At 40.8% G+C, this 26,402-nt stretch overlaps 1 long non-coding RNA gene across 1 annotated transcript; it reads left to right on the plus strand.

Annotated features, from left to right (window-relative positions):
- Positions 1–2,384: 2,384 nt before the first annotated feature.
- LOC129736813 (uncharacterized) lies at positions 2,385–23,901 on the plus strand. Its single transcript, XR_008733897.1, has 3 exons — positions 2,385–3,496; positions 17,467–17,543; positions 23,727–23,901. It is a non-coding gene; the product is annotated as an uncharacterized LOC129736813 (long non-coding RNA).
- The last annotated feature ends 2,501 nt before the right edge of the window (positions 23,902–26,402 follow it).

Raw genomic sequence — 26,402 nt, forward strand, 5'->3', positions numbered from 1 at the left:
TCAGGGATGCGTTTGTGTCTCTGCAGAAGGTGTTTCTACTGCAGTGGAGAGTTGTTTCTATTTCATTTGTATGCATCTTTTTAGGCGTTCGAGACCATCTAATAGATGCTGCTCCATGGAAGTGTTACTGCTGAGCACAAGATGATTTCTCCCTTCTGTACGTGTTTTGTAAATGTAAGAAATCTGTTGCTAGATTAATTTCTGTTTCTTGCGTGCTGTGACCAGGGAGAGGTTTGATTTACCAGCTGCTCTTTTGCAATTTGTCCTTTGCCATCATTACCCTTGGGGATAACAGTGCTTCCCTTCCCTTGCCCTCCTGCAAGAGGCAAACGTGGTAGCAAAAGCTGCTCTAATTTAAGGTGGTCAGAACAAGAAGAGGGGATTGAAACTATCAAATATTACATGCTTTTACAGTCCTGCCCTTGTAAACTGTAAAGAGGAGGGGTGATTTCTCCATGAAACCCACAGGCAGTGACACCAGACCATCCACCTCTGTTTTCCTCACTCCTCTAGCTCTTCCCAGCATGTCCCTCTGCACAGACCAGCTGCTCTGCACATCCCTCCCACCCACACACTGCAGCTCGCTCCCAAATGTGAGTCCTTAACACGCCTTTAAAACAGTTCCTTCCTCTGCCCCGTAATTTCAATGTTTACACTTGGCTTATGGAAATTAAGGCGAAAGCTTGAAATGAGGGAAAGAAAAAGGAAAGGGGAAAAACCCATCAAACCCTTGACAAGTTGCCAAGGCAACTTCAGGAAGATGATCGCTCAAGTTTGGAATTAAGCAGCAGGTATCAGGAAAGATGCTGCAGGCTGAGGAGCGAGTAGGAGCACAGTGCTGAGCCAGCGTAAGGTCCAACAGCTTGCAATTAATTCAAAGTAACTATAAATGAAATAAATGCGGGGGAAACTTGAAATGTTTTCTACCTCATAGGTTTTTCAGCCTTCTTTAAAACAAAGACTCCACCCCCGTTTCAAGGCTAGTTTCTAAAACTAGATTTTATTTTTTTTCTCCCTTCAGATAGACCTTTGCTCTGTTCTGTATCTAATGCTATAAAATATGGAAGTTAGTAACGTTTCTAATTAAGTTTTCGAACTCTGTGCCAAACCTTTCTCTCAGGGATGAGAGAACACAAATCACTTGATGATTATTTCTAACAATGGTCAGCCAACCGGTTTGAGAAATACAGATCAAAAGGATGATTTTCAAATATTTATTATGATAACCTGAACAAGCAGCAGGCTATAATTCATACAGCAGAATGAAATCTTTGTTAAATCATCACATCATAAAGAAAATTGCTTTTTTAATTTAATATTTCTCTTTCAGCTGTTTCTATAGAGACATGCTAATTTGGGAGCTTAATTTATTATCTGGAAGAACATTATGCCTGATACAAGTTTTCTCCAAATTACTTTCAAGTGAAACCAAAGGCTCACGTAAGCGAAGCATGTGAGCGAAAGCGCAAATTGCCTCCTTCGTTATGGCATAATGGGAAATCATGTAATGGCACATCATTCCTTCAGCAGCAAAGGAGTGGATAACGATGCTCTTTGCGGCTAGTTTGGTCAGTGAAATGCTGTAAACTCAGCAGTGGAAACCAGCAGGCTTTTTGCTAGTGAGGTAGTGTGGTAGTGTGGCAAAGAAACGTTTCTTCTTTGGGATGATGGTAGTCCTATTTAACAGTTGATGCAGCATGTGGTGAAAATTGATAAGAACAACTAATTGCTTTGCTACAAACCTGCCTCTGGAACCTCATTAGTTTTCAAAAATTAGATGAAAACCTTTGGTATGCATTTTCTCTATATTTTACCCAGGACAAGGTCCTGAAGCAGTAAGATGAATAGGAAACATCTGCATTGCCAACAGGGATGAGTGTCCCTTCCCACCCCTGGTTGCACTGGGATGCTGCATGGCCACATGCCAGCCCTGTTCCTCCCTGGCTGGACAAGGGCTAGGACAAAGCCCAAAGGCTTTGGAGGTGTTCAGCTCCTTAGGTGCACCCTGACCCTCTTAGTCTTACGTCCATGCTCCTCAGCTACAGCACAGCTCTTGGTGTGAGCACCAGAAGCTCCCACTGGTTTTCCCAGGTAACCAGTTAGTCCTGCAAGGCTGTGAGGGGTGGGATTAGCCACTGATGAGGGATGCTAAATGGACAGGCTGTAGACCCCAGGAGCACCTACTTTCCAAAAGCTGCCTGGTAAAAGACCAAAACTAGCATGATGGCTTTGTGGAGTTGCTTCTGTGACCTCAACCTATTAGACCTTTTTCAGAAATATTTTATCGACACCATTGCAAAGAGAGGACAGTCCATGGTTGATCAACCTGGTAGATGATTATCTTTAATTTGAGTGACCTGGCTTATAGCACATTATTTTGTTCTGTGAATCTGTCTACATTAGAAGTGATCGTATATTACCAAATGATACATATTTCATTGTCTGTGAATGAAGGTTTGATAGTTCAGTTCAAATAGAGATGTCGCTCGATTAAGAAACTGCCAGCCAATTGCCATCTTTGTTGAATCACAGCAATAAGCAATTTATGTACTTTGTACATATGTGCTATGTACATAAGATTTCTTTATGTACTTTAAAAGCCGTTTATGCAGAGCATAAACTATGTAACAAACTCTACATTAAAAAAATTAGAAACGGATTCTTTGGTGGTCTAGTGCAGTAAATAATCTCTGAAAGACTAGCAATGCTAACAAAAAAAAATAATTCACTTCTTGCCTCTATAGTGTACATAACAAGTAATTAAAACATGTAGGTATGAGAAAATACTGTTAGTTCCTTGATGCCATGTGGGTATTTAGAATTTTTTCTTACGTGGTAAGGGAAAGCTAGCATGTTGGGAAATGCCATGGAGATGCTACTGCAACCGGAGAAATTATTCTAACTTCCAACCACCTGCAGCTGTACAGAGATTCACTGGGTGTTCAGGTTTCTGCATTTCCAGCGGTGCCAGGTGAGCAGGGCAGCATGGAGCCCTTTCAGGCAGTGTGTTGCAATCTTCACACCTCTGTGCTGCACGGGGGTTTCCTCTGGCACTGAACATAGCCCTGCCCTGGTGTGAAGGATGTTACTGGGACTGTGCTATCTGTCTCAACATTGCTGGCTGACCACAAACCAACACAGAGACCCTGTAGAGAACTTGTCTACATCTTGCTTCGGTGAACCACATATGTTTACCCAAACACCGCTGCATTTGTTCGACCATGAAAACCACACATCTCCTGTTTTGTACCTTCACCCCAGCAAGTACACCCAGTCCCCAGAGGATGAAAAATTCTCTGAAAAGACAGTATGGGTGCTTGCACCACTGCTGAGTGAGGGGTGAGGCTATGCAAAACAGCTCTTGGAAGGAGCAGAGACTTTTGGGTGAACAGCTCTCGAACATTTATAAAAGAACTGTGACAACCAGCACCGCGTGGAATTCCCCACCTGACGTGAAGTCGATCCGGGCTGACGGGACCCCCAGCTCCGTGCAGTGGTAGTTATTGCACCTTTCTTTACTTTATTTTTCCTCTCTTTCTCTCCATTTCCTGCCTCTATGCGAGTACCATTAAGCTTCTTTTCTTTATGGCATTTGACCTCGTTTGTGTCTTAATCTCACTCTGGGAATCACAAAGAATCTCCCCAGACCTGACCATTCCAGGCCTGGACACCTGGTAAAACCCCCGACACTTCCTCAGACCAAGGAAATCTTGTCTCCTCAGTCTTTTGTGCTTCGTACCTGATTCTGGATCCACCTGGGAGTCCAGCCCTACAGGAGGTCTGGCATTATATTGGACAATGTCAAATGCTTTTAATATATTTTTTAAATTTCCTGGGTTTTTTTCTTGTCTTTTACGCTTCGGGCATGCACCCTGATTTTATATGGGAGGTGCTGCTCTTTTGCTAATTGCAGATATTTCTACAGCATGAAGGTATAAAGATGAACTTGGAGATCATTATCTCATTACTTTACCACAACCAGTCATTACTTGCTGTTTGCAATTGATTTCCCTTTATACTAAAACATTTTGTTTAATTTCACAGCAATTGATCCTCAGCCTACTGAAGGCTTAAAACTCTTTTTTTCTCAAGGATGTTCACGTTCCCAGCCTGTGAGCCTGGACGATAGCACTCTTACTCTCCCTCTGTGCTGTCCCCTAAAGACACCACCTTCTGGCACGGAGATAAAAAGCCCACCCCAAACCTGAATAAAAATAATTTTTGCCCAGCATGCCTGGGAAGGTAACTGTGTCTGTCCTACACAATCTCAGCTACAGCATTTGCTGTTGCTGCATCCCCACATTTGTGTCTTCCCTGGGGTGATGCTGACCTCCCCTCCTGCCCTCAGTGCTCACCACTGGCCAGCCTGATGGGATTGCTTGTTTATCTATTCGTTTGTTGCTATATTTTATAGCTATGGCTTATCTGTTGAATTGCTTTGAATATTTTTTTAATGTATACTTGGGAATTTGTCGAACTATTGATATTAGTTTCATCAGCCCACAAATACAAGCATCCAGTGTAGTTGCCTAAATCACATATAGGACACTGGCACACTATAAGAGGGAAAGATTTTGAAAACATCACAATAAAAGGATTATGTGCGTTCGATGTGTGGCTTTCAGCAGGGAGAAAGCAGTGTTGGTGGTCTGTTCCTTAAAGATAAGCTTGGGGCAGTAAATTTATTGCTAATGGTTTTATTTTCATTTTCTGGCACGGTTCTTGGATGCTATTAATTTAAAGAATTATGTTATTTTCATAAGATAGATCTACAAAAAAGAAAATATTTCTTTGCTCCTTCTGGCTCAGAGGTGGAACTATGTCTGTGGGCTGGGAAAATACTGTTTATTTGAACCCTGGAGAAAAGTGGTCTCCCTACCGCTATCCTGGGTGTTAGGAAGGCAAGATTTTGACAATTTTCTGAGAGGGAAGCTGAGAATTTGTCATTGTTCGAAGGGCTGTAACTGAGTCCCATGTCAGAGCTTCATCACCAATGGAGCTGCTGCTGATTGGTACCAAAGAGGTGTTGAGAAAGTTTAGCAAATGCTCAGAAGAACTATTCAGCTTAAGTTACTGAATATAAACATCTTGGCATTTTCACCTCTTTTGAATAATTTGATATGATTTGATACTGGCATATGTAACTGCAAAACTGAGGACTTATCAATGAATTATAATGAGTAGCTGTGATTTGTACCAAATAGCTGTTCTATTTCTGAGTAACCTGTGGCAAGTTACTTGAACTGATTGCATGGGATAATTTGAATTAGATGTTCAGGTATTTTTATTTGCCCGTTTCTCTAAGGATTGTCAGGTTCTTACGGTAGCACCAAGTGATACTATTTTTATGATGCTTCTTTGTGGTGACATGAAACGGGAGGTCATTATGGAGAAGCTAAGGTCAAAAGCACCTTTCTGGGGCTGAAAATTTTGTGGCTTACCTTGAGGCTTTTCTAGATTTTACCTGCTGTATCATTTTCTCCAGTCAAAGTGCTGGTCTAGTAGATGCTTTTGCAAACTTGCAGTAGTGTACAGCAGTTCTGCAAATCTAGCTCGTGCCCCGCCTTTGGCTGCTCGGAGAAGATGTTGCAATACATAGTGAGATGCTGAGTTTAAGCAGTGAGCCCAGCACCAAAGTGAATTCTGTTCCAGGGCAGAATCAGGAAAATGATGAGTCTACTGTGGATGACAGTCATGTTTGGAGCATTAGGAATGCCTCAGTGGGTCAGATCAAAGGTCCAGCAGCATGCTGGTCATTACCACAAAGGTGTTAAGTCTCCTTGCCTAAAGATGTGATCAGCAGCTCTGAAAAAATGAGTGAATTTCTGTCGATTTGCATATGCATAAAGTTATGTTTGCTTGTTTGGCTTTTGAGGTGTGTTGTTTCTAATACACCTCACAAAATCCACTTATACGTAATACCACCCTAGCTTCTGGCCTTATCAGGAGAAAAAGGAAAATGCAGTGTTCCCCAGAATTTGTGCATCGCTCTTTCACGAAGCGGGAAGATTGCAAGGTGATAAAAGCATCTTCAAAGGGAACGGCAGATCTTAGCAATGAGCACTTCTCATGTGCCTCCAAGCCATGCATCCAGCCTTTCTTATCAAGAGTGTAGCTACTGTGTGTATGCGTGCGTTAGCTGTAGAGCAAATGTACTTGCGGTACTTCCCAGTGTGGCGCAGACCTAATTGAACAGCTGAGCTCAGGAGGAGTGCAATTGATTTTCTGTAGTCTGCAGATACAGGGAAGTGGTTGGAGAAGCCATGCAACCCTTGCCTGAGGAAGAATTGCTCAATCTATATTAGACTGAGATGAAAAAACATCAGTTAACCAGCATCAAATACAAGTTCAGCATACAGATTTTGTAATCGCCGTGTATTGAGTATTTTTTATGATCTCCACAAATGTATGTAGAAAAAGACTAAAGTTGTGATGATTTTCCAATGATAGTATATAGACTCTAGTGAGGTTGTCATTGAAATGAATTTTTTTTTTTTTTTTCAGTGTAAGCAGGACAGGTCCCGTACAACAATGAAGTCACTGGATCAAACGCTTCACCCTACAGGGTTACGTGGCAGTTTACAAACAGGGTTTCTTGTTCTTGCAGATGCAATAAGTCATGGTAGAGGCTTAACAAGTCTATGGTTTTGTCTGATAAGGTAGTTATTGATGAGTGCGGGAAAGGAAGAAGTGAATGAGCGAGTAGAGGGTGAAAGGGACTGAAAGAAACAGGGTAATAAAAGTAATATATCTACATGAGAAAAGGAAGCATGACAGGATGACTGGCCAAATGATGGGAAGCACAGAAATTAAAGTGGAGAAAGAAGATGCAGGAAGAACCACATGACAGAGTCAGGAACATTTTAGGGAAAGAAGAGGAGGATTTGAAAAAAAACTCAACCTGGTGTGTAAGGCACATGGTGCAAAGCGAGATCTTGAGTGGTCTGGATGTAGGAGGTGGAGAAGCAGTGGTGGAGCAGTGGATGTGGTTAATGGTGAGGTCCTTGGTGCCCCATGGAGAAGACCACCACCATGGTGGGAAGATCCTGCTGTCCCATGTTACTCTAACTGCTTCTTGCTAAACCCATCAGTGCTTTCAAAAGCCTGCTGTTGGGGTTTGTTTTCCACACAACCAAACAACCTTCCTGCTTTCCTTCAGACTCTCCAAATGGTCCACAGGTTTAAGTGCAGTACCAATAGCTGGGCATAGTAATTGCTGCTGGGATTTCCTCTCCCAGAGTGTGTGCATCCACCTCCTGTGCAGAGCTCCAGTAGGTTCAGAGACCCTTGATGAATCCCAGTTCACGCAGTGAGTGATTTTTGTTCACCGAAGCTTGAATTAGCTTCTTCATGACATTGCTATTGCCATCTTCAGTACTTCATAGACCCATTAACAGACACTAAAAATACAGCTATTTATGCTTCTTTTTCTGCTAGAATTTCTACTATATTTCTAGATCAAGTATAATTTTGTCATTACCGATTGATTGTATTTAAGTAGTATTGAGGAGGAGAACATGGGGCTTGGGCTCTTGTAGATGAGTTTCCAACACGGAGCCTATGAACTATGTAATTTTTCTGCCATGACAAACCATTTAAAGCTGCTGTTTGTTATTAGAATGGACTAAAAATAATCACTGCTGATAAAGTTTTGGCATCCCTTTAACTGATCTTAAAATCACACTTTGATTTTTTTTTTTTTCTTTTTGCATCATAAAAATTATCTTTTCTTTGAAAGTGACTGCTGATGTGCATTCACTGCTGAATGCATTTTGAGAAAGATGCAGTTATTAAAAGCGGGGAAAGTAAGTGCAACAAGCTTGGTGGACGCTTTCCTATACAAAGCCAGCTTCTGCAGGAAAGGATGGCAGATCTTGGAAAAAACCAACTTTTCATTTATTTTACTGAAATACCAGTTTTGCAAACAAAGTATTGCTTTGCAGAAAGGCAGTATTCAATGTCACTTACTGTTTAAGGACTGACTATAAATTAGCCATTTTGGGAGACTTTTGTTCTGTGTTTTGGTTGACTGGGATGAATGTAAACTGCAAGTGGCTGGGGAGGATTTTCTGTGACCATGGCCACACTGGTAATTCTGCATAAATCAGTGTGATTGTGGTGAGCAGCATCCCTGAAGCTGTTTTCATGTGCAGCTGTTTGCTTTGCAGCTCTGCTACCCTTTGCTGAATGTAGTCTGGTATATTAATATTCTAGCTATTAAACCATTAAAGTCTACCAGTGAGTTAATTACATTAGAGGTTACTTTAAAAACCTGCCAGTGATCCTCTCCTGAGGGCTTCCCTGGGGAGCTGCATTCAAAGGCACTGTTTCTCAGCATCCCCTCTCAGAAGAGAGTTCCTCGACTAAACTGAGAGCAAAGAGAATTGAATGTTTTCAGCACTTCTTTAAATTGATGTCTCTGAGAGTAGCTCTCATGCCATGTACTTGAAAAAAAGACAGAGATGCTGGAGATGAAATCTGAATAACCAATTCTAGCTGATGTCCAGGGTTTGACTTTCTGGAGTCCTTAGGCACACATTCCCATGTCACTGGCAGCGGTGAGCACTGTGGCAGCATGGCAGCAGTGCTATACTCCTGAATTTACAGACTCAAAGGGAAAGAAGACTAACCAGGAGGCAGGATTCAACCTGTTTCTTACTTTGTATGTCTCTGCAGCCGAGCTCCATCCCCTCTGCCTGCTCCTGGCAAAGCGCATGGGCATGTGCACAGGTTGCCGGGGGAAGCGTGTTGCGCAGATGCTCTTTGCAAGGGCTGTGTTAGAAGCCTGGGTAGCAGTAGGGCTGGGGGGGTTGAAATAGCTTCTGACTCTGGGTCTTTCCAAACCCCAGTCTGGATTGAACTACAAAAATAAAATTAAAAACATAATCCTTTTTGGGTTTTTTTGAGGATTTTTTTTCTCCCAGAGAACGTAGTGAGTGCGTAGTGAAGCTCCTCTGGCTGTTCTTGCTGACTAGAAAAGCTTCTGCGCTGTGAGGGTGAGCACGGGCACAGCTGCCCGGAGAGGCTGTGGGGTTCTCCTGCTCTGCAGACACCCCAACCTGCCTGGACGTGGCTCTGTGCAGCCTGCTCTGGGGGACCCTGCTCTAGCAGGGGGTGGGACGGGGTGGGCTCCAGAGGGCCCTTCCAGCCCCCACCATGCTGAGATTCTGTGACCACCCAGTTTAATTCCAGACAATTAATAAACCCCATCATTTCTTGTATAAGCCATGGTTAGCCCACGCATGTCACAAATACCAGCATTGCTGAGATTAAGAGTTTAAGGAGATTTGAAAAGGATTAAATAGTTCTATGGGTAATAAGAATATTCAGTTATTGATTAAGCAGGGTGAATTTACCGAAGGAACCCAAAATGCTTTTGTCTCAGAGTAGAACCATACCCCTGAAGGCTGAAATTAGGAAGATTTTTACTGTGATCTATCGAATGTTTGTCCACGGTGAGGTTTTGCTATACAGAACCAGCAAAGGTGGGATGCGGGGAGCAACTCGCCAACTAGGTACAGGGTGTGGGTGAGTTGCGTAAACACTGAAATAAATGCGCAGTTGTCTGAGTACCTTGGAGAACCGGGTCATTCCAGGCAGAAATATTTTGCAATCAGGAATGTGTTTATTACTTGTCCTGCTCCTACAGGATAAGGAGATTTGGATATGGTTGGTTTGATCAGTGCTGCATTGTGCTGCATAAGAGATTCCTTTATAGGACTAGGGAAATTATCTCTGGAAAGCCTGATACCAAAACTCAGTCACATCCAGTCATCAGAAAACCTGAGCGAAGCATCTGTACAGAGGTTGAAAAGGACTCTTATATAGATACAATAGTCCATGAAGTGCTAACTAAAAAAAAAGAGAACATGCATCAAATATCACGATGTATTTAAATTAGCGGGCAAGTCTTTTTACCTAATTGATTAATTATGAAGTGGCAGGCTGCATTGGGTAAATTAATTATGGAGAAGGAAAGACAGAAGAAAGTGAAATACTGTCGCTGTTGTAGCAGTATTAATTGTTCTCCATCTGTCTGTGGAAATTAAAGTGAAATGGGAGAGACCAGATCTCCTGGAACAAGAAAAGAGATCTCAAAAGGTTGGTTCTTAATATCAGAAATAATCATTAAAATTTTGAAGGTTTCCTGAAATTCAGAAAACATGCTACTGCTAATAAGGAATAAAAAGCAAGAGCTGAAGCAAGTCAAAATGGTAAAGCCATAATTCTGTAAGATTTCAGTAGATGAGGGAAATTTTCCCAGACAGGGGACAGTGTTAGCCCAGCTCTGCATGGTCATTAACCCTCGAGCTCCTGCCAGGAGGGGTCTGGAGAGTGCGCGGAGCGATGCTGAGCTCTGCAGAGCTCACCGCCCCCCCCCCCACCAGCCAGCCTCCCCTGGGCTCCCGTGCTGGCAAGCAGGTGTTTTTTCCCTTGGATCTGCAAAAGATATTATTCAAAATGGGAGGAAAACTTAAAACTGAGAGCTGGCTTAGACACCAATAGAATACGTATTCATGCTTAATCAAAAAAGAAAAGTACAAAAGTCTTTTTTATCTTACTAAGGGACAGAGTTCAGCAGCTTACTGAGATAAATCAGTGTTAGCTTTGTTAACTTTTTCACTGTTGACCAAAATGTAAAAACAAAAAAAAGATGTTCATTGGCTGTGTAACATCTTAACCAGACAGCCTCATTAACAGAGATTATCCTATTTCTTCCTAATTGCTTCCATTCATTTAAACAACATGTCTTTAGAGACAAAAAAATTCTTTAATCAGAGAACTGAAGGGCAAAGCCCTGACTGTAATGAAACTGCATTTAATCTTCTCTTTTATTGTGATGGCCTTATGACTAGGTGGAGTTTGGGGTGTGGATACAGCTTGTGGTAAAAAGTACATGACAACTTGTTCACAAATTTTTTGGTTCACATGCTACAAGAATAGGCTTTTTTAAAAATGTAAAGCAGCTCAGCATGGTGTTCAGCAGCCGTGCTTCCTCTGCGAGTGGAGAGCACTGCCCCCACTGGAGGTGATTTGGGGGTGCTTCTGCTTTTATACTGTCCCAAGGGCTAAATTTGCAAATGGGGTTTCTAAGTTGGAATTTACAAATGTGTACCTCATTTACAAATTTTTTGCTTACAGCTCATAGGGAGCTGAAGGCAGTCTTTACTTATCCTTGGGAATGCAGTTATCCTATGGGAATCCAAGGGTTTGGTTGATGCTGGCCTCCTCGTTGCCTTTTCAGTTCCTGCCCTGATTTTCCGTGGCTGTTGAGAGCCACTAGTGAGCCATGCTCGTCACCTTGACAAATCCACGGTGCAAGATAAACCTGATTATGGAGATTTACATAAACAGATCTGTAGAGGCTTTTCATTCTCCCAGATTTTTGATATCACTCCTCGACATCATGCCTTGTTGGTGGTGTTAGTATTTAAGCACTATGTCAGAGGAGAACGGCCCTGGGAAGTTTCCCTGGGACTAAAGGGTGCCTGAAGACATGGGTGTGGGACAAAGAGCTTTTCTCTCCTACTAGATTAAAGGAGAAAAATCAAAATTTTAAAATAAGTTTATGGTTTTTTTCTGGCTAATCATTACATCTATATACCTAGCAGAGAGCTGCTTAGCAAATAGTCTTAAAGCTGTATACCAGGTTTCCATTTTGTTGATGTGTTCACACACATCATGTATAGTCTTTCCTAAGTAGCACAGCAAAGGTACCTAAACAGCTTCCAAAAAGATTTGGGGTTTCTATTCAAGAAAAAACTCTTTACCTGGGATATATTTACTAATCCCATAATCCTGTGACAAAAACATTGATGCTATGAGTAAAAAATGGCAATTGCTCTATATGATGGAGAAAGTTAGAGAAAACATGGAACAATAAAATAATTTAAAATCAAAACAGCCAGGAGGCAAGAAAGATGCAGTTGTGTTCCCCAGCTGTGTTAGTTTACAAACTGGTCATTACCCTCTGGCCCACTATTCCACAGTGAACACTAGAATATGAAAATCAGAAAATTATTTTTCCTAAGGTATGAAAAGAGATGCAAGGCATTTAATCCTTCTGAAGTGAGCGAAGGATAAGACTACGTTCCCCAGCAAGTGCAGCTCAGCTGTATTGCAGTGACAGCAATTGTGCAGAGCTATTTTGTCCATAGAGTCCCTCTATTACATATAAAATAGAAACCTGAAGCCCTCTAGGGCAAGATCTAGTACTCTGCCCCTTCACCTGGGTGCTGCAATGGGGTACTTTGACCTAAAATGCTGCATTCAGGAAAGGAAGTATCAGTTATGCAAGCTAATACATATGTGTTGCTATTTAAAAGGAAATAAAATTTCTGCATAATAATACTCAGTCTCCGGAAGAATATCAGAGGAGATTATGGCTCAGCTTGCTATACTTTATTCTTCCAGTTTCTGAAGTTACACAGAAGGGAATGATTGAAAGACAGGAGAGTTAAATCCCTCTAGGACTCGCAAGACACCAGCCCTGATGGTTGTAGTTTTAATTCTCTTTTGGACAGAGATGCAGCATGAAAAAGATGCATGTTGGTTAAAGACAAGGAGTTATGACACCAACAGATGTGCGGTATAACTCATAGTGGTCAGTTTGGTCAAATTGCTACGGAATTCTCATATAAACAACAGAAGGCAGGCAATTTACTTATAATTTCAATCAGAGCAAAAGTTCCCTTAAAATCAGAATTCTTCTGAACATTGGAAATGCATTTGATTTCTAAACAGTGCTGCTGTGTTTAATATGTTCACACTAACTGGTTTTCTTGGGGTATGTGTGTACACATGCAAGTTTGGTGGCCTTTTCTAATAGGGTTGTGCTCAAGATTACAACAAATAGCACACTTCAAAAGTGGCTGAAAAGCCGAGCCTGCAATTTTTCTCTGCAGTGGCTGAACAGGAGTTTTTCATTTCATACATCATTTACAACTTGCTGCAGTGATTCTACAAAGTCAGTACACATCCTCCAGACTAAGCAAAGAGAAGAAGTAAATAGAGTTGTTGTTTTTTTGTTTGGCTAGTTGTTTTTTTTAAGATATCTGTTGTCATCATTATGCATGTTTGGCACCAATTATATTTTACTATGCCTCACCAAGTTGCCCAGAGCACTGTGTGGCACTTGGAGATAGAATCCAGCTCATTAAATGTCTAAAGTCAGTCTTGTAATTGCACCTTTTCCCATTGCATGTATATGTACCTGCCAGCCTGCCGTGAACCGGGGAGAATGGCAGGTCTATCTGTCCAAAGTCACTTGTCCCCTATCTCACACATGCACAGCAAACCTGCTTCTTTCTCATGTGCCTTCACCATGTTTTGGCTTGACTGTCTTCTCCCTTTCCTTGTGTAGGATACTGCGAGGTACTAGTGTCATTGATGATTTTATAGGTTTTATTTTACTGACTTTGGTGGCAGCGAGAAAACTGGAGAGGATTCCTGGGTTTACCTGTGATGAAGTTTTCTTTGAAAACTGTTCATCCTTCTAAAAACCCAACTTGAGATTTTTTTAGCAGCTGTGTGTCTTTGTAAGGAGCTTTCAGCAAACTACGTCTTAAAGCACCTAAAACAGGCACTATATTTTCCTTCCATAATTTGCATGTTGCAGCAACAGAGCTTAAAGGTTATCTACTTTTGGGGATCTGGTTTAGGTGATTCCAATAATTATGAAGGTACAATGTTTGACAATCCATTTTAACCTTTGATCCGCAAAATGAGGCTGGATTTTTTAGAAGAGTGCTCTCAAGATTTTTCTCTTGACAGTGGCATGAGAATCTATAGAATTGTTTAGGTTCAAAGAGACCTTTAAGATCAAGTCCAGCTGAGAAGGAAGCAGTGTCCATCTCTTCGTGTCTCAGAATTGCTCTTGCACAATGGAGACTGAAGGAAAAAGGATACAGTATACAGTTTCAATAATTTTAAAATCTAAAGTATTCCCATCCTGTTTGCTGTTGCAGCCCTGTGCTCCCCTTTTTCACCCAGCTTGTGGCTGTTTTTTTGCCTGCTCCTGGGAACTGCCTTTAGTTTCCGCTTTCTTATTACTGGGAAGATCAGAGTCTGTCCTCAAATGAAATGGCACTATTATTATTATTATTATTATTATTATTATTATTATTATTATCATCATCATCATCATCATCATCATCATCATCATCATCATCTCTGACTCCAACACATCTAGATACCATTACTGTCAAATTATACAGATTTTAATAAGTTGGCCAGTTTTCAGCATTCCTTTTATCAGATTTAGTTGAACTTTAACTTCAGTCGTTTAAGATTTGATTATTACTTTCAGGGCATGTTAAAGTGGGTAGTAATTATATCTGTGTAGTACAATATAGGAATCTTGATGGATTTTTAAGACAATTTCCCAGTTTCCCCACTTTAATTAAAGAATTACTCTAAAACTATCTAAGAGGCTATTATCTTTGAGTGGTGATTTAGTATTTTGACCCTTCTTCATGCGAGCAATAAATTATTTGGAAGGCAAACATTTGCAGGTAAGCAAGGAAGTGAAGCAGGTTGAATCGTTGCTCAGAAATGGAGCAGAAATTAAAAGAATTGTGAACTGATTGCAGTGAAATTGTCTGCTTGATTGCCTTTCTTCTGTGTGGCTGAGAATTGCAATAAAACTGGGAATACAGCAAAGATTAATGGCTTTGCAATGTTAGCTTTCTCGTAAAAGTGGATGAGTCTTTGGACAGATAGACTCATTCATGTTTTCACCTGAGGAGAACTTTACTGAAAGGTTATCTACAGAAGAGATAAAAATTAATAAAGCTGTAACATAGCCAGTGCTTTAAGCCTACTAAAACAAAGGGCAAGTCTGGTCTGAGTCCAGCTGTGGCTGCGGCTCATGTAGAGATACCAAAACTGCTGCCAGCTGTGCTGGTTTAGCTTGATGCTTGGGAGGCTGGGGTCTTGCTCTACATTATCTTGAACCCACCCTTGCAGACTGATACAGATTTGCTACCAGCAGACTTCCACTACCTCCATCCAGGAATGCGCTGGGGTCCCCTTTTTTTACTGGACACGTAGAAAACTACCAGGATCTGGCAGCGTCTGCCTTGTGGGACTGTGTCCTGGCCTTATCTTAACTGGACAGCTAGGGATGGTGACACACGCCACATCAGTTAGTGGTATGTGGCCATGTTATTTTCCCAGTTTTCTGTCCTCATGTCATTGTTCAAGTGTAATCTGAAGCTTAAATGATTTGCAGAAGGACGAAAGTAAAACTGGATATTAATCAGTAAGGAAAGCCATGCCTGGAGTTTGGTAAAATAAGGTGCAGGGTCTTGGACATCTCACCAAAAATTTGGGTGGGATTTGGAACAACTCAGGGTACAGAGTGAATAAATCAAAAGATTGCAGTATCTCAGTGTTTCCATGGTCTTTCAGCCTTGACTTAATAGACTGCATTAAAACTAGGATGATGATGATGGTGTTGTAGACTGCGTTATTTATTCACAGGCTGGCAAACCCAGACTTATTTATTCAGTTCATAGGCCATTAATTCATGATCATTCCAAGAATATAACTGGATTTAACACTGAAGTGAATTTTGCAGCCTGTGTAAGAAAATACATTCATTGCTATAGTTAAATGGAAGGTTTCCTATTGAACAAATACATTTCTGTTGTTAATGAAATGTTATATGCAGAATTTTAAGAATAGATACACACTGATTTTAATACTAGGATAAAACTTTTAAAATAATAAATTTTCAAAAGAATCCTATACTTCTAACATCAAATCAGAATATAGAAGTATTAAAACACCAAAATTTGTGATAATATTTGTTAAGTGTTAAAACCTGAGTAGTTTTGAAATAGACTTTACTCATACATGTTGGCCTGTGAGATCCAGAAGGTATGTGAGTAGCAGACAGTCCATTAGCTACAAAAAATGTGTCTTGGGTTTTTAAATATACATTTTTTTTTATTTAGGAAAACAAAACAAAAAAGTCTGCATGTTCTGATCTGTATCCTTTTTTTTTGTATGTCAGGGATAAATGGATCCATGGATCCCTCAAAATTGGGAGAACTTGTCCAATGATGTTATTTTTCCTCATTTGAAAAAGCTAATCTGAAGAAAATTCAATTAATAGAAAAGTTTTTCAAAGCTCTCTTAATTTTTATTTTTTTAATGTGTGTGCTTGGGAGGCGGTATAACATGATGCATTTCATTCATCTTCCATCTGCATTAGAAATGCAGCTGTTAGTGTTTAGACCCACTGGATTTTAACAGACCTTAAGAATTGGGGAGAACACTGAATGAAGGATGACTAGAATGCTAGTAGGTTAAATCATCTTTACATTTCTTTGCCTTGAAAAGGAGGGCCTGCTTTTCATTTCCTAGTGTTCTGTTCTACTCTTTACGTACACCTTGTAGTAGAGACCTTGCTTTGCCTTTAGGCTTGACCACTGTAGTTCCCAGAACATTCTGAAAACCAGTAATGATTTTAGGCTTTTTAGCTTCACTTGTTCTGAAAATCACTACATAATATTTGTGGTTTAGGGGAAACTATGAAATGGACATACGGCCCTCCTGCTGGGACGAATGACATGCTAAGAATACTTCAGGAAATTAAATGGAATATTTATTTCTGGTTTTAATCTATACAAATTTATCATGATGTTATCTTTGGGAAACTGGTGTTTTGTTAGCCTAAGTGATAAGACAGACAAGAGGAAAAAAAATATTTTTTGTTTTGTATTGAATACCTTCACTGTGTTTCCTAACTGCTCTCTCCAGAGTTCTGTGTTTAATCCCTTTTGCAATTTTTTCTTAAACATATGAACTGTGCTGATTGCTGTATTTTGAAGCTTTCTACACCACAGAGAACTCTGTGTCCATCTGAATTTCTAGCAAATAAGAGACCAATATTATCGTTAAAGTAGGTGATAAACAGACTAAGAACCATGACTCATTATCAGTTTTTCATGGATAACTCAACTATCTCATCACTGGAAAAGTCCAAATAGCTTTTGTCTGTATCACATCTCAAAAAGCAGAATGAAGCCATGAGTTTCTTGTACCAATGACAGCATTTGCTATTAACCATACTGAAAATTAGTGGCCCTCAAAATTTTAGGGTTAGCTTCCATAAGGTCATAGAACTGGTTCAGGGGGAAATCTTAATCAGTGGGTCATTACGGCCTGGAAAACAACATGATACAGAACTTGCTAATGTGACTGAATGGCTACTCGCTAGTGTGTTTAGATTGGCATTTCTGAGCAAAAAGAATCAGAAGAAAGAGATCAGGCAGCTTTTCCGGTAGTGTTTATTTGCAGTAAGTGTGCATTGGTACCAGCATGAAAAAAAGATGTGCTTTCATGCAAAGTTTCAGAAACGCTGAAGAAAAGATACTTCATTGGGCACTTATCACCTGTCCATCCAGGGGCTGTTTGAGAGATAATTTACATGTCCTGTTCTCTGCATTGATTTGTTAGGAGGAAAGTTATAATCATGAAGAACCCACAGTTCCTGTTCACTGAAAAAAGAATCAAGTAAAATCTTGACTGCTTAAGTGAGTAACAGCTTTTCTTAATATCTGAAACAATGAAGAATACAGGTTTTTGAACTGTTTTACTGTTTTAAATTAATAACTTCACATCTGCTTAAAAAGATAACACTGTCCTGAATAAAGCACGACTTTCTAGCTTTGTATAATGACTTTTTCAGATGATATTACAGAGAGCCATAGAATAGGAGATGAACCTTAATTAATACTCTTTCAATTACAATATATTTCACTGCCATATTCTTCTAATATTCATGAACTAGTGAGGAGCTGGTTATAAATCTAATGACTAGGAAACTAAAGGAATATGAGAGTGCAACTCCATCTCCTCCCAGAGAAGACAACTATTTAATTCCTACCTTCCATGCATTATTCAAATCTTTGCTTTTAAAAGTATAGACAGCGATCCAAATCCTGCCATCGCTGATATACAGAAAATGCATAACTATTAACATTTCATTGGAAGTTCATTTCGGTTTTGTTCAAGTTGCTTGATGGGAAATGTAGTCTTGTGCGGATTATTTTCTGGGGCAATACACAGCTGCTTTTGGCCATTTCTTTTTGCAGATGTTGTAATGACTATGTGTTATAGCAGCTTTAGTGATGGTGAGTTTTAAGCTCTTTGAGAACCAGAACTTAGGTTGCTAATATTGCGGTTGGCAGGAGACCTGGTGGTACCAGGCTGTGCTGCTGTTTGTTGTGAGATAATGCTCTTGCTTGTTTAAATTGAAAAAAAGAAGTCATAAAAGAGATGGAATTAGTTTTTACCCAGCATGTTGGAAGGGGTCAGTGCCCCATATTCTTCCTTTTGAGGTGGAGTTCTGATACTTCAGCTTTTAGCTCTGTGTGTGTGTGTGTGTAACCTGTTGACCTCCACTCACAATGCTTTACCCGCCGCCTCTGACCCTGCTCTGACTAGCTTGCAGCTGATTATGGTGGAACCCAAAACAGGCCATGCTTGACCCTGAACTAAGAGATAGATTGCTGGATTTGAGAGAGTCAGAGAAAGCTTTGCTCTAGACTGTGTACAGGATGAAATAAAAATAAAATAATCTTTTCTCAGAAAATTGCTACAGTGACTTAGCAAGACATAAATTTGATTGTTACTGTTTATTTTTTTTTTTCCTACCCAAGGCTAATGGCATTGAGTTGATGTAGCTGGCTTCATATAGTGCCTATTCAGGATACTGACCTCAGACCATGCTGGCTAACCTTTGAAGGCCACTGCTGTTGGCTGGTCCTTGCCACCATCACTGCCAGCCCCCAAGAAGTGCAGTCCTTCTTCTGGGATAACTCACAGGATAATAGCCATTTCCCTGGAAAGGCTTCTCATGCATAAGCATATTATCAGGTTCACACATTTGAGATAAAAATCACGTTTAATAAAAGCTGGCAAGGCAAACAACAGTATGTACAGTTGTTTTAATTAGCAGCTTTCCTTTGCTATTGCATTTGAAATATAAGATAGGAGAGTGCAGTCATAAAACAGAATGACTTTTGAAAATGATTATTTGAAAAATATTTTTTAACAATAAATAAATCAAAAATCATGTCCACAGCTCCTGCAGTTTAAAAATAACAGCTGACAAAGGAAATAAATCTTGATAGTAACATATAAGTGTGAAAGAAACCACTTTTCAGTTGACTACTCCAAAAGTCATTAACTAGCAATGTGCTGACAACATAGGAAAAATAACCTCACAGAGACTTTTAGTAGTTTTCCTAGTGAGTTTCAGGTAATGTCAAAGTCAGTTTAGGAATTTAATGCAATAATTATATCCTTAATTATTTCATATTACATTATCTGGGTGTTTTTTGTTGACTAGTTCACAAAATTTAAAACTCACCATTCATCCCAAACATTAAGTGCCAATTACTTTCATAATGAAAATTGATCCTACTTGTAATTTAAGATCAAACCAATTACCATGCTCCTGAGGTTAACAGGATTTTTGATATTATTAAATAGACACTATATTCTAAATTCTTTCCTCACTTCCAAGTTTACTTGAATAGCCTATTCTTTGAACAACTACACGCAGAAAACTACTTTCTCAGCAAAGATCGCCTGACCCTGTGATTAAATCAGGACCATCGACCATTGCCTGGACTGGCAAGCAGCAGTCAATACCTGCTCCAAGTAGACAGTGATGCACTTTGATGGAGCTGAAGTGATGCAACAAAGTGGAAGCTGATTCATTATCTGGATAGATAGATAACCTTTTAGTTGGTGCATTTTATCTATGTCTATTTATGAGGTGGACAACGAATAGTAAAAACCACAGCTATTTATTTGTAGTGTTTTGGGACAGCTCCATAATGACTGGAGCATGAGTGAGTGATGCTGCATCATCTCAAGATGATACAAACAAGATGAGAAATTCCCTTCCTGCTGGCCACTCTTTAATAACATTAGCTGTGCATTCCCTAGAATAAATCATATTTTTTTTATCAAGAAGGGAATATTTTTCAGCAAAGGAAACACTGAATTCCTCAAATAATTTTTATGTAATGGTGTTGTTGGTTTTTTTTTTTTTTAATAAAAGTGTCTCTAACCCTTTTCAGGAATTATGTGCACTTGTACTTGAGCATTTGGGGGCTCAGACCTTCAACATCCAGCATGTTGCATCTTTCATAAGTCAGCAGTGATGGGGTCTGAGTCAAATTCTTCTATCATTTATTACTTTTTCAAGTGTTCCTGTTATTAAAGGACACAATCATTAATTCTGGCTCGCTTTTACTACTTCCAAAGAAAGAAAACATTAAATTTGATAAGATGATAAGATTTAAGTCCAAGATGTGACTGGACAATAATAGATGATCTTATCTAGGCTCCCTTTCCCATGAAAGGCTAGACCAGATGATCTTTTGAGGTCCCTTCCAACCCAGGCATGCAAGCTTTAAAAAGAAGGAAAAAATATGTTTGGACATAGGAAATAATACCTAAACCATCTTATTCTTCTGTGATCAAGTCCACTTTCTTTGCTGTTTAACCTCAAGGGAAGGGTTTCCAGGAGAGACTTCTCAAACACCAGGGAAACCAGGATTTGTCAGATTTATCTCATTTTGGGTTCTTGGTACTTGTCTGACAGGTGACAGCATGCAGATGCTGCTGCTGCACTCCCAGGTGGGAGGGACACAACAGGATCTCTGCAGACCCCTTGAATTCCAAGTGCATTTCCCCGTCAGTTTGGAATAACCAGATTCCCTGATACTTAATTTCTTATTTTATTTTTTTAAAAAAGCTTATTTGTCCAGCTTAAGGGGATGAGCCAAAACACAGCTTTCCCAGAGGAATGAGTCAAAATATCTCCCCACTGTGTGCCTATTTGAATTAATCTACCATCATGACTTGTACTTCAATAAGCATATCACAGAATCACAGAATGGTTTGTGTTGGAAGGGACCTTAAAGCCCACCCAGTCCCACCCCGTGCCCTGGGCAGGGCCCCCTCCCCCCAGCCCAGGCTGCTCCCAGCCCCATCCAGCCTGGCCTTGAGCACTGCCAGGGATGGGGCACCCACAGCTGCTCTGGGCAGCCTGGGCCAGCGCCTCGCCGCCCTCACGGGGAGCAATTTCTGCCTCACAGCTCATCTACATCTCCCCTCTCTCAGTTTAAAGCCATTCCCCTTTATCCTGTCACTACATGCCCCTGTAAGAAGCTCCTTCTCCAGTTTTCTTGTTGTTCCTTTTGGGTGCTGGGAGCTGCTCTAAGGTCTCCCCAAAGCCTTCTCCTCCCTAGGCTGAACAGCCCCAACTTTCCCAGCCTGTCCTCATTTGTTAGGATTTATAATTATTGTTATAAATATGGTTAAGATGATTATGCTGGGCAATATAAATCAGTTAACAATAAAGAAAGTTGATTGCTTAATTAAATATAATACTGTAAGGAGTTTTCTATTATTATTTTTTAAATATAATTGAATATATATGTTTACAGTGATGCTATTTCTTTTATTTAAAGAGAAAAAAGGGTTATAAAATGTTATGGTTATTTCAGCTGTCTTCCCCGGGGGGAAAAAAAAAAAAAAAGTGATTTGACTCTTCATGTCAAGGTTCACTAACGTGGAGGCAATCTTTGAGCTATTATTGAAGATATGATAATTTCATTGCTATAAAGCTAACTGTTTAACTGTTATAATGCCCTGTCCCCAGTAAATTGTAAATCAAACCTTTGAAATTCACTGTCTCCCTGTGACACAGATACCAGTGTTTTGTAATTGCAGTACAAATTGCTTTCCAAGGAGATCGTGTTAAGCTCTTGATTTCTTCCGTGACATTCCTGGAGAGGTGAAGTTCTTTATACTTATCATTAAAACTCAGCGATCTATACAAATCACTTCCCAGTGTGGCACTCACCCTGTTACTCCAAGACAGATAACTGGTGCATCCTGGATGAGCTTCAGCTTGCGTCTGGGTGACAGATAAGAAATTCCGTTGGACAAGTTTCTGCTGTGATAGACAGAAGTAATATCTCTGGCAGCAGGAGTACTCTACCCCTTCAGCCTCTATAAAGTTAACACTTTTGGAGGAAACAGTTTTTATGCAAAAGGAGATTCACAAGAATGTCTTGGGAAATCCTCCACCACGTGCTCCCATATGGAGTTAATGTCTCAGGTGCAGGCAGAAACCTGCTGCAGATGAGCTGACATTTAAACCTTGACCCAGAAACATAGATATGACCTGGAGTTGTTTTGCTGAACTTTTAGGGAGCGAAGCTGATTTAATTCAAAATCAGAGCTTTCATAGGGAAAGTTCTGTATTGGTAAAATTGTCCACCTGTATTTGGCAGAGGAAAGAGGGGAGGGTAGCTCCGGTAACTCCCTGGGTAAAGCTGCTCTTCAGCATCACTCATCTGGAAAGTTAAGACTGAAAATTGTTCTGATTGGCCCAGACTTATTTTGTTTTCATGTCTTCTTTGAGATATGGCAGTGGAAAACAGTGAAATCAAGACAATAACCAATATGGGAAAATGTAATCCACCTCTACTCTCACTGGGTGCTTTTTTGTCTTTTTATACCTGGAGTTGCACTCTGACTCCAGTGGACCCAAAGCAAGCCAAGAAGTTTGAGCTGCCTAGCGTGTCCCTTCCTGGGGCCCTGCTTGCTGTGTGTGTTCACCTGAAAGCAGAGGACACTTTTGGTTCTTGGGGTAATTTTGAGGATTGGTGGCACTTTCCCATGGTACATAGATAATTCTCAGGCGTTCAGTAAGCATTGGTATTTTCACCTGGAAAAGAAGCTAGGTGTGATAAAAATGAGATGTTGAGCTCTTTTGCTCTTACACACTGGCCAATATGTTAACGTCTTAATGTGGAGGCAGTGCAGGTAGGGAATATAACTTTAGGACTGAAGGGTCAAAACTTTAAAAATTAATTCAGGACCTTATAATTAATGAAAGTACTAATCCAGCACATCATTGCTGCATTTGAGTTTAAAGGAATTTGAGACATCGTGTTCTCATGGGGAAGCACATCCCCCAGTGAGGATAAACATTTAGGAGCTGGAAAAATAACCTGTGGGTTTTCAGCTTTTTGAGTCACATTGGGATGTCTGTAGTATCTCTTTCAGGTAGGGAAATTATTTCTAGTTTTGTCTTCCAAAAAGAATTTTGTACCCATATCATCAGAGGAGGCTTTAGAAAAATAGAAAGGAGCAAGAAGCCAAGCTCTCCTGACTCAGAGCTCAGTTTTTAGGGCTACGCAAAGGGAAGGTCCCTGTGCACCAGGGATGCAGGCAGAACAGTTCAGAAAAATACTTCTTTGTATTTGCATTGCAGCTCATAGGTACCTAAGAAAGCTGTTGCATAGCCATGATGTTTCCTCATATGATCAAATCTTAGATAAAACTTAGATATTCAAGAAGGTAGCTACTGTGGGTTTTTTTCTCTTTTTATATAGTGTAGTTTTTTTTAACTTCTGGCACTTAATCTTTTATGTTGTCAGGACTATGGTTGTTCTTACATAATGAGGTAGAGCAAAATGGCAGAAACTGTCTCTGCTAATAATAATAATAATGATATTTGTTCTATCCCTCTGTGTGTGTAGAATGACTGCAAAATTAAATGCAGTGTAGGCAGGAAGCAAAACTGGCTTTGCATTTGATCTACTTATAAAATAACATGCTCTTCCCTTTTAGAAAACACAAGCTAATCTGCCATAGGTAAAATGTTTTGTTTTTCCTTTTTCTAGGACAGGCAAAACAGTGGACTTGAATACAGACACTGCTTGGGAATGAGTCTGTGGTCAACATGCCAGTGCTGATGACAAAGGCTGTTATTCAAAAACAGCTTTGCACTGCAGTTTGCAGGAGTTGGAATTCAGTACTTAGATGACGCTCCAGATCATTTTGATATCAGGGAACAAATTTGGGTCAGTACTGTCTGATTTACTGCTGAAATACTTTGCTGCATTGTAGAGTACCTAAAGCTTCTTTCATAAGGGTACAACAACCAATTGAAAAATGTTGTTATAAGATAGGCACTTTACACCCCCCTATTAAGAGATAAATTCCTGTCAGATGCTTTTCACACTCAGAAATGCTTTCAATACTCAGGAGCTTTGAAAAAGATCAACAGGTATCATGGGAAGGGTGAAATTAGGGAATGGTGACACAAGACATGCCATCAGCATTGTGAGACCCCCCTGCATCGCTGTGTCCAGCTCTGGGCCCCCCAACATAAGGAGGACATGGGCCTGTTGGAGCGAGCCCAGAGGAGGCCACGGAGGTGGTCAGGGGGCTGGAGCCCCTCTGCCATGGAGCCGGGCTGGGAGAGCTGGGGCTGCTCAGCCTGGGGAGGAGAAGGCTCCGGGGAGACCTTAGAGCAGCTCCCAGCACCTACAGGGGCCGGCAAGAAGCTGGAGAGGGGCTTTGTACGTGGGCACGTGGTGACAGGCCAAGGGGGAATGGCCTTAAGCTGAGAGAGGGGAGATGCAGATGAGCTGTGAGGCAGAAATTGTTCCCCGTGAGGGCGGCGAGGCGCTGGCCCAGGCTGCCCAGAGCAGCTGTGGGTGCCCCATCCCTGGCAGTGCTCAAGGCCAGGCTGGATGGGGCTGGGAGCAGCCTGGGCTGGGGGGAGGGGGCCCTGCCCAGGGCAGGGGGTGGGACTGGGTGGGCTTCAAGGTCCCTTCCACACCAAACCATTCTATAACTGTGCCCGGATGTGCAGGCTGCCAATGCTCCTCAACAGGCAGGGACAGAGACCCAGGGACAGGGAGTCTGGGTGAAAAACCTTAAATAAATTAAAGTTAGATCTAGTAAGAGATTAAGGAAAGAGAGACAGAGTGCTCGTTGATTTACCATCTATACGCTTTACTGCAGCTTTGGTGGTACCTGGAGTTTGTAGGGCAAGGTAAGATATGTATCTCCAAAGTCATATAAAGAAGAGTAGAAAAATATAAAGAGTGTAATTTACTCGTTCAAAGTTCAGAAACCGATGGGCACCAATCAGTAGGGGCGCAGGCAGAAAGCCCCCTCTGCCTCCTGCCTGGGGAGCAGCATGGAGCAGGTGGGTGTGAGTTCACTAAGACTCACTCCTCGCACCCCGGGGGGAGCTAAGAACCAGCTTTTTACCATACCTCAAAAAGAAGGACAAAGAACAAACCATATAAATAATGAGTCCCAGTCTCTTGTTTCCCTTCTTGCACCTTCTGAAATACTTTTCCTATCTTTCCCAGCTCACCTTCTAACATTATTTTTCTGATGGAAGGAGGAAAAGGAAACTGAGAGGTGTCTTGTTGGGAGCAGACAACTTGCATGAAGAGCATGGGAAATCCAACACTTCCCTCCCTGGCTCCCCTAAACGAAGAGAAGAGAAGGGAAGAGAAGGGAAGGGAAGGGAAGGGAAGGGAAGGGAAGGGAAGGGAAGGGAAGGGAAGGGAAGGGAAGGGAAGGGAAGGGAAGGGAAGGGAAGGGAAGGGAAGGGAAGGGAAGGGAAGGGAAGGGAAGGGAAGGGCCATGCATTTTCTGAAACGACAGTCCTAAGTACTGTCTCACAAGAGATATGAAATAACAGTTTGATGTGTATTGTCTAAGGAGGGGAGGTTCTGTGACACAGTATTTTAACTGCCCCTGCTTTGCTCATCTCCCACGAGCTGTGGTGTTTGACTGGGGCTGTGGCAAGCAGCAAACTCTAGACACTATGGTTTAGCACATAAACAAGTACAGTATCATTTCCTATGTAAATAAAATTATAGTAATGAATTACTCATATTCTAGGCTAAAGTATGAATTCAAAAGATATGAAAGTATATAATGCATCTTTCTGAAGATGTTTTAGAATATTTATGAAAACAATTCATAAAATTAAATCCCATTAGCTCTAGATTAGCACTTGACATTTGTCAGACTAATAACTTTTCTTTGCTAGAGGGGACACCCTGACTTTCAATAATGCTTAATGGGTTTTCTTCCTGATATCTTTTTGGCAGTGTTATTTTTATTCTTACTTATACAAATGACACTGATCTGACAGGATTGCATTTTTATCTGGGATGCAATCTTTAATCTGCCCTTTTCTGCCAGCTATATACATGCACATGTACAGTTGGCATTTCCAGCTAAACTACTTGTGTATTTTGTGTGCTCAACAGTCAGCTTAAACATGACAATTCACACCCATTAATAATAGCTAAATCATATATTTTTATGTCAATGCTGACAAAGTTCTTTATATGGTTACCTGTGTGTTTGGAAGGGAAGATTGCCTTGGTGTGATTAATATATCACAAATATTTATGAACCGTATCCACTGGGCTGTCATACTCTATACCAGAGACAATTTTTATAGACATTTTTTAAGATACATATCTTACTTCCATGGGCAAACAAAATGCAGGAAGTAGTAACAGCTACATCAAACAGGTATT

The sequence above is a fragment of the Falco cherrug genome, chromosome 9, assembly GCF_023634085.1.
Source record: "Falco cherrug isolate bFalChe1 chromosome 9, bFalChe1.pri, whole genome shotgun sequence".
NCBI lineage: Eukaryota > Metazoa > Chordata > Aves > Falconiformes > Falconidae > Falco > Falco cherrug.